General features: G+C 35.0%; 2 protein-coding genes across 4 annotated transcripts in view; one reads left to right on the top strand and one right to left on the bottom strand.

The window, feature by feature from the left end:
* slc12a5a (solute carrier family 12 member 5a) overlaps window positions 1-12,909 on the top strand; it is a 2,560,186-nt gene that overhangs the window by 204,670 nt on the left and 2,342,607 nt on the right. The gene's annotated exons all lie outside the window — the stretch shown is intronic.
* LOC137496031 (uncharacterized) overlaps window positions 1-12,909 on the bottom strand; it is a 159,503-nt gene that overhangs the window by 3,998 nt on the left and 142,596 nt on the right. The window contains exon 6 of one of the 3 annotated variants that reach the window (XR_015494359.1): window positions 10,417-10,544. The exons of the other annotated variants lie outside the window; for them this stretch is intronic. The gene's annotated coding sequence lies outside the window, so the exon portion shown is untranslated. Of the gene's footprint in view, window positions 1-10,416; window positions 10,545-12,909 lie in introns of those variants that run through there. 3 annotated transcript variants of the gene reach the window in all.

Below are 12,909 nucleotides of genomic sequence, written 5' to 3'. Positions count from 1 at the left end.
AACTAGTGTTTTGGAAGTGTTAATGCAGACCCACAGAGACAGCGCACAGAGGTATAAATGCACAGCTACGCGCGTTGCATGCGCCGTGAGTTACGCCGGTCACTTGACGCAGAAGTATAAACCAGGCTTAAGCCTTTCCCAGCCTTACACACGCTCCACCTATATTATTAGCACTTATAAAGTATGATCTTATTACATCCCCAATCTTACCCAATACCTATACACAACTGCAACTGTCTGACTCTTTTTTGGGCCAGTGAGAAGTCCATTACAGTAATCCACTCTGCTGGTGATAAAAGCATGAACAAGTTCCTCAATGGAAACAAAGCATCTAATTCTTGCAATGTTTTTTGAGATGAAAGTATGCTGATTTCCATTAATAAGCAGATAGTTAGTAGTTTACTGAGCTATAAGTCTTAGTTGATGGTTTGTTAATACACTGAAAAAAAAATATTCAAAGTTGATTCCTTGGGTTTACTCAATCTTTTTACGTTAAGTGGTTGTGAACAATTTATTTGGGCTGAATTAAACAAACAAATTAAGTTGAACATTATTAAACTTAATTTGTTGTTTAAATTCAACACAAATAAATTGTTTGCAACAGTTCTGCATGCAACACTTTTTTTAGTGTAGCGGGAATTGTTTGTCAAAATAAAGTGTGATAACATAATCTCATTGTGCATAAAGTTGATGATGCGATACATGGGTCATTCCAGAAATATAGAAGGATAAACCCTTAAAATTAAAAGTGCTAATGAAACAGTTTTGAATAAAAAGAAATGATATAAAGTCATCAATAAAATAGTATGTTTGTAGGTTTATTTGTGGGAGTATTAAAAGCTTCAGCAGCTGTAATGTGAGTTTGTGTTTCAGTCTGTCCTGAAGCCGGTGTTGAGAGCTCAGGGGTCATTCTGAATGAGCACAGGGGTCGAGCGTATCTCTTTCACCAGTGTCTGACGTCAACGTGAGAAACTATTGTTCACTTCTGCACACAATCTGACCTGTGTGCAACCCAAAACACAACTGCTCAGTTTCATGTCTGCAGCACAAATTACACACTTCATTTAATATTCAGTGCTCCAGGCCTGAACAACTCCAGCAACACTTTACACTGCAGTTTCATTTATTAACCACTAGTGGTTTATCTTTCAATCACATTTAATGTTGCTTTCAGCATTTACCAATATACACCACCTGACAAAAGTCTTTAAAATCAAAGTTTTAGGAACAAGAAATAATAACTTGACTTCTAGTTGATCATTTGGTATCAAAAGTAACTTGTATGAAAGGCAAATGCCTCTAGATTACGCTTATTTTACCAAAAAAAAAAAAAAATATATATATATATATATATATATATATATATATATATATGATCATGTCTTGATTTTTAATAATTTTATTTGGACATTCAGGTCTGACTTTGCTTAAATAATGCTCAATAATGTTCATATCAGGGCTGGCCAATCCTGGAGCAGCTTCTTTGCTTTCAGGAGCTTTGATGAGGAGGCTGAAGTATGAGAAGGAGCGCTATCCTGCTGGAGAATTTGCCCTCTTCTGTGTTTTTTTAATGGCAGCACAGATGTCAGCACAGAGGCTGTTGATGTTGCCATCCACTCTGCACATCTCTCACACGCCCCCATACTGAATGTAACCCCAAACCATGATTTTTCCTTCACCAAACTTGACTGATTTCTATGAGAATCTTGGGTCCATGCGGTTTCCAGTAGGTCTTCTGCAGTATTTGTGATGATTGGGATGCAGATCAACAGATGATTCATCAGAAAAATCCACCTTCTGACACTTTTCCAAATGATCAACTAGAAGTCAAGGTATCAAAAGTATTATGTGTTGCTCTAACAACTACGATCCACAACGAGACTTTCGTCAGGCAGAGAGAGAGAGGGAGAGGAAAGAACATTACCTGATGTATTGTTGGTAATATTTCTGTAAGATGACCCTGTCGCAGTTTAGCTAAATTAATTCACGTGTCCTCCTGAAGTGACGTGCGATGCACCATCAGAATTTGTGATGCATTAAACCATTGTTTTGCAGCCGCAGACACGATTCATTCTCGAAATGTATAATTTCATGTTCTGCCCGTGTTGGCGTGGGTTTCTATAGGTGAATTGGATTAACTAAATTGGCCCAAGTGTGCCGCAAGCCTGCGTTTGAGTGAAGGTCTCGGCCGTTAGATCGCCCCCTGGGGGCTGGCTGCAGTACAAGTCATAAAGCCCGCCTCCTCCGTATTAATGAAGGAGACTTGAGCCAAAATAAAAAAATTTATTACACTTGCAATAAAATGTCCCGAAAGATGGTTCTGGTGGATTAAGGCACTGGTTATTGTGCTGAAATAGGTGCAGATCTTCATTTTTGTAAACAGTTTGTTTTTAGCAGTAATTTAATGCTGGGCGTGTCATCGTGATTGACAGCTGTGATTGACAGTTTCTCAAAGCAGCGCGTCTGAGCTTCGGCAGGAGACTGAAGTGTTATTATTCGATTTCTGTGTTATTTTACCATGACAAAATGAGTTCAGCAGTAAACTATAGTTTCTGACATACATGATCCTGGTGGAACACTGTTTATTCGCTAAGGTCAGGGCTTTTTTTCGGGCTTTATTAGTTTGCCGATACATGCCTAACCACCCAGATAGCAAAACACACTCGGGCCAGTTCCGGCTAGATTCTCGCCTGCCGGAGACTTACCCCTCAGAGCTCAGGCTGACTACCTCTGCTGGACCTACTCCGGATGCCTGGACTCACGGTCCGATTCTAGACCCAGTCAATCGAGTCAGATGCGGCGGCCGAGCAAGCCGGCACTGCCGCATGCAAGCCGGAATCAGCCAGCGACGCCGCGAGTAGGTTATGCGCTGCGGCCCGGAGCTGGCGCGATTGAATATATAAAACCCTCATATTTGTTAACGTTATTACATCCATTTGTGTTGATAAGACAGCAAACGCTTGCTGAAAAGTTCGGGGGGCGTGGTTGATTTTACATAAAGCGTTTGGTTGGAAGCTCGACTCAGTCTTTTGCGACAGTTTGTGCCCGTCAAGCAGGCGTTTTGCACTCAAGGCATTCAATGAGAGAAGGGGCTGTCGCATCGTCCATATTTTTTACAGTCATTGAATTGGCCGTAGTGTGAATGAGAGTGTGTATGGATGTTTCCCAGTACTGGGTTGAGCTGGAAGGGCATCCAATACATAAAAGAAATACTGGAATAGTTGGCGGCTCATGGCTACTCTATAGATGTGGTGATATATAAAGATCTGAATTATATATTACAGAGTATGGCCAAATGCCTACTGTATATTTAGTAGTCTATAATGTTGCAATACTATGAAAAAAAAAACATTTTCCAGTAATAAATAATAATGTTTTCTAAAAGAAAAAGCTAAATGGTTTCAACCTAAATTTAGGGAAAAAACACTATTTGCTAAATGTATTTAGTATATTTTTTCATATTTATTTATTAATTACAAAAAAAACTGTACATTCATTCATTCATTTAATCATTCATTCATCTTTCTATTTCTATTTATTTATTAATTCATTCTTATTTATTAATTCATTATTAATTAATTAATTCATTCTTATTTATTTGTTTGATTATTCATTCATTCATGCTTATTTATTTATGTGTTTATTCATTTTTATTTATTCATTAATTCATTCATTCTTAGTTATTTATTTATCCATTAATTCTTTTTATTTTTTGATTATTCATTCATTCTTATTAATTTAACCATTCTTATTTATTCACTCGTATAGTTTGTCTAAAGTTATGTATACAAACTATATAGTAGACTATGAGCAGGGATACAATCAGCCAGCGCAGACGTCCCTCCATAGTCAAAAGTGACATTATTGTGTCTGCCTGTTTGTTTACTTGCAGGAGTTCATTGGCATTTTCCTGCACGTGCATTCTGACCAATCGAAAAGCAGTTTAGGAAATATGTTCAACAACATCTGGCCAATGAGAGATGTGGATTTTGTCAGATGACTGCATTTTGGTTCTTTTCAACTGGTTCGGACCAAAGCCAGCAGTGCGGTGTGAAAATAACCCAAAGAGGGCAGAAAATGCAACAATGCATCATTTATTGCCCTTGGTCCGGACCAAATGAAGCGAACTACAGATGTGAAAACACCCTAAAGCTCAAAATTCAGTTTTGTATACATCAGTGTTATTTAGCATAATTAAAATGCATTATTATTTATATTATATATTATGGTTCAAATCCCTGCTGGCATTTCTATGTGGAGTTTGCATGTTCTGCCCGTGTTGGCATGGGTTTCTATAGGTGAGTTGGATGAACTAAATTGATCATATGGGTGTGAATGAGAGTGTGTATGGATGTTTCCCGGTACTGGGTTGAGCTGGAAGGGCATCCACTACATTAAACAAATGCTGGAATAGTTGGCGGTTCATTCCGCTATGGCAACTCCTGTTAAATAAGGCACTAATCCGAAGAAAAATGAATGAATCTGGGCATTTGTGTTCAGTAACATTTCCTTCAGAATCCAGAAAAAGTTTCATAAACACGTGAATGACTTTTAAATCAAGAGGCTAATTCTGACGTTCCTTGTAAAGCAGAAGGAGAATAAAATTCATCTGCATTTTGTTTTGACCCGTGCAGCTCAACATTTCCTGAAGATGATTATGAAACAGACCGTCTCTGTGGTATTAATCAAGCTTCAGCCAAACAATGTCGTCTTTTGTATTTTTGTCTCGTAGGATTGTTTTCCGTGAGGTTTGTTTTCTAAGCCAATGCCACAGAGAATTGTGCCATAATCTGGATGAGTGTAGGATGTGGGACAAACGGAGACTTTGATGTCATGTCTTGTGTTTGGTCTGCAGCGGTCAGACTGTCACTGATTCTCAGAGGACAGTGTTCTGGGATGGGAAACGCATGAAGAGAAAACTGCAGACGATGATGGTAATGTTTTCTGGTCCTCTATTGATTATAGATGTGGTGATATATAAAGATCTGAATTATATATTACAGAGTATGACCAAATGCCTACTGTATATTTAGCAGTCTATAAATGCTTGTTGCAATCCTATGAAACAAAAAACATTTTCCAGTAATAAATAATAATGTTTTCTAAAAGAAAAAGCTAAATGGTTTCAACCTAAATTTAGGGGAAAAACACTATTTGCTAAATGTATTTACTATATTTTCCTGATATTTATTTATTTATTACAAAAAAGTTCATTCATATTTATTTTTTCTATTTATTTATTCATTCATTCTCATGTATTTATTAATTAATTAATTAATAATTATTTATTCATTCTTTGTTATTTTTTGACTATTAATTCATTCATTCATTCATTTATTCTTAATTATCTATTTAGTCAATCTTATTTATTTATTTATAATTCATGCATTCATTTTAATTTATTTGTTTGATTATTCATTCATCCATATTCATTCATTCTTATTTATTTATTATTTACAAATTAATTCTTATTTATTTGTTTGTTTATTCATTCTTATTTATTCATTAATTAATTCATTCATTCATTTTAGTTATTTATTCATTAATTTTTATTTATTTATTTGATCATTAATTAATGTATTCATTCATTCTTATTTGATTACTTGATTATTTATTCATATTCATTCATTCTTTTTTATTTAATTGATTATTCATTCATATTCATTAATTTATTCTTATTTATTTATTTGATTATTTTTTCTTTTTTATTCATTTTAATTATTTATTTATTCATCCTTTTTTATTTGTTTATTTTTTCATTCATATTTATTTAATGATTAATTCATTCATTCTTATTTATGAATTAATTCATTAATTATTTCTTATTTATTTGATCATTCATTCTTAATTATTTATTAATTCATTCTTATTTATTTATTTTTTACTTTTTATTCATTTATTTACGTTCAACTCCAGGGCAAAACATGTCTTATATAGCTTATGTTTAATTACCTGAGATTTATGATTTCAAGTTTTTATAAAGTTTTATGAAATATTTTACTTTATTAAATGTTTTATTTTGTTGTATTAACCAATACAGTTTCATAATTTTATGTTTTATATTTATGTATTTATTTATTTGTATTTATTGTTATTTTTTATATTTATTTCAACTTCATAGTTAAGATGTGTTCAAACTGTTTAAAAATGTTTTTGGTATTGATCATTTTATTTTAATAAAGTGTGATTTTATTTTATTAGCCATTACAAAGTTTAATAATTATTTCACAAAAATATTTATCTAATTATTTATTTTAAACTCTATGGTCAAGATGTCTCATCGTAGCCTACGAGTTTTATCAGAATAATTGCTTTGTATTAAATATTATTTTTTGCTAAAGTTTTGATTTTATTTTATTAACCATTACAAAGTTTACTAATTATTTCACCATACAGTATGTATGTATGTATGTATGTATGTATGTATGTATGTATGTTTGTCCAACTGTATGGTCAGGATGTCTCCAAATACTTTACATTTTTTTAATATACTTTACGAGTTTTTGAAGAAATTTGTTTTGTATTAATAATTTTATTTTAATAAATGCTTTATTTATTTATTTATTTATTTATTTATTTATTTATTTATTTATTTATTTATTTATGTCCAACTTTATGGTCAAGGCATGTCCAAATAGCCTACATTTAATTTTTATAAGAATTTTTTTTATATGGATCATTTTATTTTAATAAATGTTTTATTTTTTTAGCCTTACAAAAACCATTACAAAGTTTACAAAAAATATGTATTTATTTATTTATTTATTTATTTATTTATTTATTTATTTATTTAACTTCAATATTATTTTCTGTACAGTTGCATCCTCTATGTTTTTGTGTGATTATTATTGTTGTTGTTGTTGTTGTTTATTTATTTATTTATTTATTTATTTATTTATTACTAGTAGCATAGCATAGTATTTCGAGATTCAAAATATCAATATCTCAAACATCAAGTTATCAAATAAAATGTTCAATTATTGCTTGTCCGGGCATCATGGTGACTCAGTGGGTAGCACAATCGCTTCACAGCAAGAAGGTTTCTGGTTAAAACCTTGGCTGAGTCAGTTGGTATTTCTGTGTGGAGTTTGCATGTTCTCTTGGTGTTGGAATGAGTATGTATAGATGTTTCCCAGCAGCTGGAAGGGCATCCGCTGTGTAAAACATATGCTGGATAAGTTGGCGGTTCATTCCACTATGGCGACCCCAGGGACTAAGCCGAAAAGGGACTAAGCCGAAAAAGAAATGAATGAATATTGCTTGTACAAAATAAATGTTTACAGCACTTTTAATAAACAAAACCTATATTATACACACAACACAAACAAAAAATAACAAAAAAATAAATAATAATAATGTTGTCCTTTCTCCACTGTCATAACTCCACTTTTAATTTGCAATTCATTGTGACCATATCAAGGCGCATCTCTCTGCTACTTTACACTTGAAAGCCGTGGCCTCCAAACATGTGAAATTAATTGTAAAAAAAATTAAATAAAGAATGGAAAAACCCTCCCAGTCCTCACAATCCCCAACCCGAACCACAGAACTCCACGAATAAAACATCCGTAATGTCTTTAAAATGACATATTGTTGTCTGGGACGTTTACCCTCAGCCTCATATGACTAAATTAGACAGATCTGAGCTTTTTTTTATGTGGCTCTCCATCTCTACAGCTTTCTCAATCTGATAGCAACCATGAGGCCGGTCCGTTTGCGTTTCTCACTGCCCGCGGGACGCAAGGACCCTGTCATTTGTCAGCGAGACTGTGTTTCTCAGTGGGAAAAACGGCCGCTGAAAGCCCTGGAGGACGCACAAGCCAGCAAAACTCCACTCGGGGCGGCAGAAAACAGGATTTTAGTGGAAACATGTTTTCTGTATACAACGCTGACATCTTTCAGAGCCGGCGGTAATTGGAAAAACGTGAGACGGAAACACTGGATGCAACAATGAGAGCGTTTCTTTTACTGTACGCCACACCAGAGCCTCCTCTGAAAATACATTATTTCCTTTTTTCTTTGTTTTTTAGGATGCAAAACTAATTTCTGAGTCGTTGACACACATCCCACATGTGAGTCCTGTAACAAAATCACCATTCACTGTCCGATGAAGAGTGCAGATCCGAGAAGTTGTAATCGAACATTTGCGATTGATTATATTTATGAAGGAGCATTTTGCATTTGTTAACTCTTTAAAAATGAAAAAAGATTTAGAATTAAGAGATTGAAAATAATAATTTTGGAAATAATGGCAGACTTGTAAAAATGCAAGATACAAATTTGATGAAAACCGGTAAGAATTGTTAGAAATGAATGTAAAATACTATTAAAAATGTTAGGAACAATACTAACACATTTGTATTATTATTAGTACTATCACATTAGTATTTTGAGCATAAAAAACAAAACAACTCAAATTCTAAGAAAAAAGTCACAATTGTAAGACTTTTACAATTGTAATTGTAAAATTTTAAGGAAAGGGGTGTGTAAGGGGATACAAACTCTGAAAATTAAGAAAAATACGGTAAGAATTGTTAGAGATAAATGTAAAATACTATTAAAAACGTTAGAAAAAAATACTAAGAAAACGTCACAATTTTGAGAAAGAAACTCAGGATTTTAAGGAAAAAGTAAGAATTGCTAGACATTAACATAAATTCTACAAAAAAGTCAAATTATTGGACATTAACTTAAATTCTAAGAAAAAAAATCACAGATGTAAGACATAACCTCGTAATTTTGAGCAAAAGAAGTTAATTGTGAGATGCAAACTTTAATTTATAAGAAAAAAAAGCCAAATTATAAGACACAAACTACACTTTCTGAAGGAAAAATGTCAGAATTGAGATTGATTTGTTATTTTAAAGTTTTAGTTGAATCATGTTTTCGTCGGTCCTGGTTTTGTTAATAGGGTTCAGGTGATTCCGGAGAAGATGGTTTAAATGGCACTAGTGAGTTATAATAGACAAACTCCAAATTTCTGAGGGAAAAGAGTGTGTATGTGTGTGTATGTGTGTGTGTGTGTGTGTGTGTGTGTGTGTGTGTGTGTGTGTGTGTGAGGGGGGGGGGGGGGGGGGTATGTGAGAGAGAACTCTGAAATTTAGAGAAAATTTTTGAATGATGAAATGCAAACCCCACAATTTAAAAAAGATGGCAGAACTGTTAGGTGTAAATGTAGATTCTATTTCAAACAGGGCTTCATTGTGAGATGCAAACTCTGAATTGAAAAAAATGTGAGGCAGAAACTCTAGATATTGAATTGTGAGACGCATTCTGTGAAAATAATTCTTTGAAATATTTGAAATAAAGGCATATTTGCAAAAATGCAAGCTACAAATTCTAAGAAAACAGGTAAGAATTGTTAGACATGAATGCAAAATACTTCGAAAAAAATACTAATTGTAAGACATAAACAACTAATTCTAAGATAAAAGTCACATTTGTGAGAGAAACTTTTGAGAAATTTTGAGAAAAAGTAAAAGTTATTAGACATGAACGTAAAATTCTACAGAAAAGTCAAATTATTAGACATTAAAGTCACAATTGTAAGAAAGAAACTCAGAATTTTAAGCAAAAAATCTGAATTGTGTGATGAAAACTGCAAATTTTAAGGAAAAAAGTCAAATTATGAGACAAATTCCATATTTTGAAAACAAAAAGTGTGAGGGGTTAAAAATTTTGAGACAGAAACTAAAATTTAAGAAACAAATCTGAACTAGAAATTCTAATACAAAAAAAATCAAACTAGGAGACAAACTTTTACATTCTGAGGGGAAAAAAGTCAGAATGGAAAAGAAACTGAATTGTTATTTTAGATTTTAGTAGAAATAAACAAAACTGACATCTTTCAGAGCCAGCGGTAATTGAAAAAACGTGAAATGGTAACGCTGGATGCAACAATGAGAGCATTTCTTTTACTGTACGCCACACCAGAGCCTCCTCTTTCTTTGACTTTTAGGATGCAAAACTAATATCTGAGCTGTCGACACAAACTGCCTGAGATCCCACATGCGAGTCCTGTAACAAAATCACCATTCATTGCCCCCGCGACGCGACACACCCTCCGTCCCACCCTTCAGTAGGCGCGCAACAACACCGCTCTTGAGTACGCGCGCGACAACAACACCTGCCCTCAACAACACCTGCCCTCAACAACACCTGCCCTTAACAACACCTGCCCTCAACACCCCCCCCCCCCCCCCCCCCCCCCCCCCAAGCTCTTCAAAACATTCTTCCTGCACATGCCCTTTGGACGGTCTCTGCACGGGCTGACGCCTACACGGCTGGCCCCTAGTCAAGCTAATGTACGAACCATCAATCAATCAGACGGTTCTTAACTCAGTATAAATAACCAAGCATCTTACCTTTAGACATCTTCATCTTGAAGAATCCCCCCTTCCACTCCATCTCCTCCTCTTTTTCCTCTATAGTGCAGCCCTGTGGCTAGCACTGTGGCCTCACAGCAAGAATGCCTCTGGTTCGGGTCTCTACCCAGCCAGCTGGCATTTCTGTGTGGAGTTTTCCCCGAGTCCTCCGGTTTCCTCCTAAAGTATTAAACATGTGACATAAGTAAATTGACTAAACCAAATCAGCACCATAGTCAAATTCCCCCAGCAACACACCCTCATAGCAATCCTTAAGCAGCAGGAGGTTTTCGGGATCTACCTGAGCTCAAACTCCCCTCTCGCCCTGCAAACGGGAGGGAGCCCCGGGCTCCAGGATCTCGTGAGCTCAGGGCTCTCTCCCGGGACAGCATGCCAAACTAGCTTATTACCAATCATCAGCTAAGTGTGAACTCTTGAAAGTATTTTTCAAATAAAACAAACTCAAATTCTAAGAAAAAAAGTCACAATTGTAAGACACAAACTCAGAATGTGAAATGTGAGATGCAATCTGCAATTTATAAGAAAAGGTCAAATTATGAGACACAAACTACAAATTCGGAGGGGAAAAAACTGTGTAAGGGGATAAAAACTGAGAAATTTATTCTGAAAATAATAGAAGGGCATCCACTGCATTAAACATATGCTAGAAAAGTTGCTGGTTCATTCCGCTGTGGCAACCTCAGATTAATAAAGAGACTAAGCTGGAAAAAAAATGACTGAATGAATGAATTAAATGAAACTGAAAATATGTTGGAATTGAAAGATGAAAACTAAAAAAAAAAAAAAAGTCAAAATTGTGAGATGTAAAATCAGAATTCAGAGTTTGTGTCTTTTAATTCTGAGATATTTTCTGAGAACTACAAATGTTGCAATTCCGACTTTTTACCTATGATTCAAAATGTGTGTCTTACAATTCTGACATATTTTTTGAGAGTGAAGTTTTATAAACTAATTTCGAGAGGAACATGATTGATCGCGGCTGGCCTCTCATCCGTAATCAGCAATAATCCAATCAGATTGATTCAAGCTTACAATAAATAGACGGATTTCGCCCCTACCTTATCTTCGTTTTGGAAGAATCCCCTTTCTACCAAATCTCCTCATTTTCTTCCTTTACCAGGGGGAGCTCTTGAGAAATACCTGATTCTAAGAGGAGAAAAAGTCAAAATTGTGAGACGTGAACTCTGAATTCTTGAATTGTGAGATGCAAACGCTGAATAAAAATAAATAAATAACAACAATTCTAACAAAATAGTTATATTTGCAAGATGCAAACTCTGAATTGTAAGGAAAAAAAGTAAAATTTACGAGACACACTCACAATTCAGTTTACATCTTGCAATTTCAACATATTTTTGAGAATTCAAAGGGGGAAATGTCATAACTGAGTCGTGAACTCAGAGCTCATAGTCTTGCAATTCCAACATATTTTGCAATTTTGACTTTTTTCTTAAGATTCAAAGTTTGCACCTTAAAATCTCAACATATTTTTGAGACTTCCAAAGGGGGAAAATGTCAACTCGGAACTCTTGAACTAGGAACTAACTCTAATAAAAAAATAATAATTCTAAAAAAAAAAATAAGTCAGAATTGTGAGATGCCTATTCATAATCCAATGAAAACAATCATATCTGAATAATGCAAAATCCAAATACTGAATGTCAGAATAGCGTGAGTCGTGACGTCTGAAAAATTGAAGAATTGCATGGCCTGAATTCAGAAAAAAACCCAGAACACAGTCATTCATTCATTTTCTTGTCGGCTTAGTCCCTTTATTTATCTGGGGTCGCCACAGCGGAATGAACCGCCAACTTATCCAGCAAGTTTTTATGCAGCGGATGCTCTTCCAGCCGCAACCCATCTCTGGAAAATATCCACACACACATTCACACACACTCATACACTACGGACAATTTAACCTACCCAATTCACCTGTACAGCATGTCTTTGGAGTGTGGAGGAAACCGAAGCACCCGGAGGAAACCCACGCGAAGGCAGGGAGAACATGCAAACTCCACAAAGAAACGCCAACTGAGCCAGGGTTCGAACCAGCGACCTTCTTGCTGTGAGGCGACAGCACTACTGCCTCGCCAAACCCAGAACTATGAGAGGGAAAACAAAGTGTTTTTTCCATGTTTTATCCTGTAGGGGAAACAAGCTTCCATTTATACAGCATCTGTCTAAGAGAAAGAATTGAGATATAACAGATCTCACTGCTGTTTTTTTTTTTGTTTTTTTCTCCAAACAGGTTTGACCGACCAGGATTACGGTGGGCTGGAAATATTGAGCCTCCCAGACCTACATCGTCGACCGCAAGTGTTCATTTTTCCACCAAACTACGCTAAAGTTGATTTATACACCCTGGGATAATTGGAAGCTCGAGTCAGCAAGGTCTTATGAGGTTATAAAGCCGCTCCATCATCAGTGTCCCTCTAATGGCTTTCAAATGTCCCGGCTGCTCCGACTCCAATTTTCACATCAATTTATTGCATGTAAACAAGCTGTCGAGTCAATGAACTGTGAA

The sequence above is a fragment of the Danio rerio genome, chromosome 6 (genome assembly GCF_052040795.2).
Source record: "Danio rerio strain M-AB ecotype USA chromosome 6, GRCz13ab, whole genome shotgun sequence".
Lineage (NCBI taxonomy): Eukaryota > Metazoa > Chordata > Actinopteri > Cypriniformes > Danionidae > Danio > Danio rerio.
This window is presented reverse-complemented; position numbering and strand designations above follow the sequence as displayed.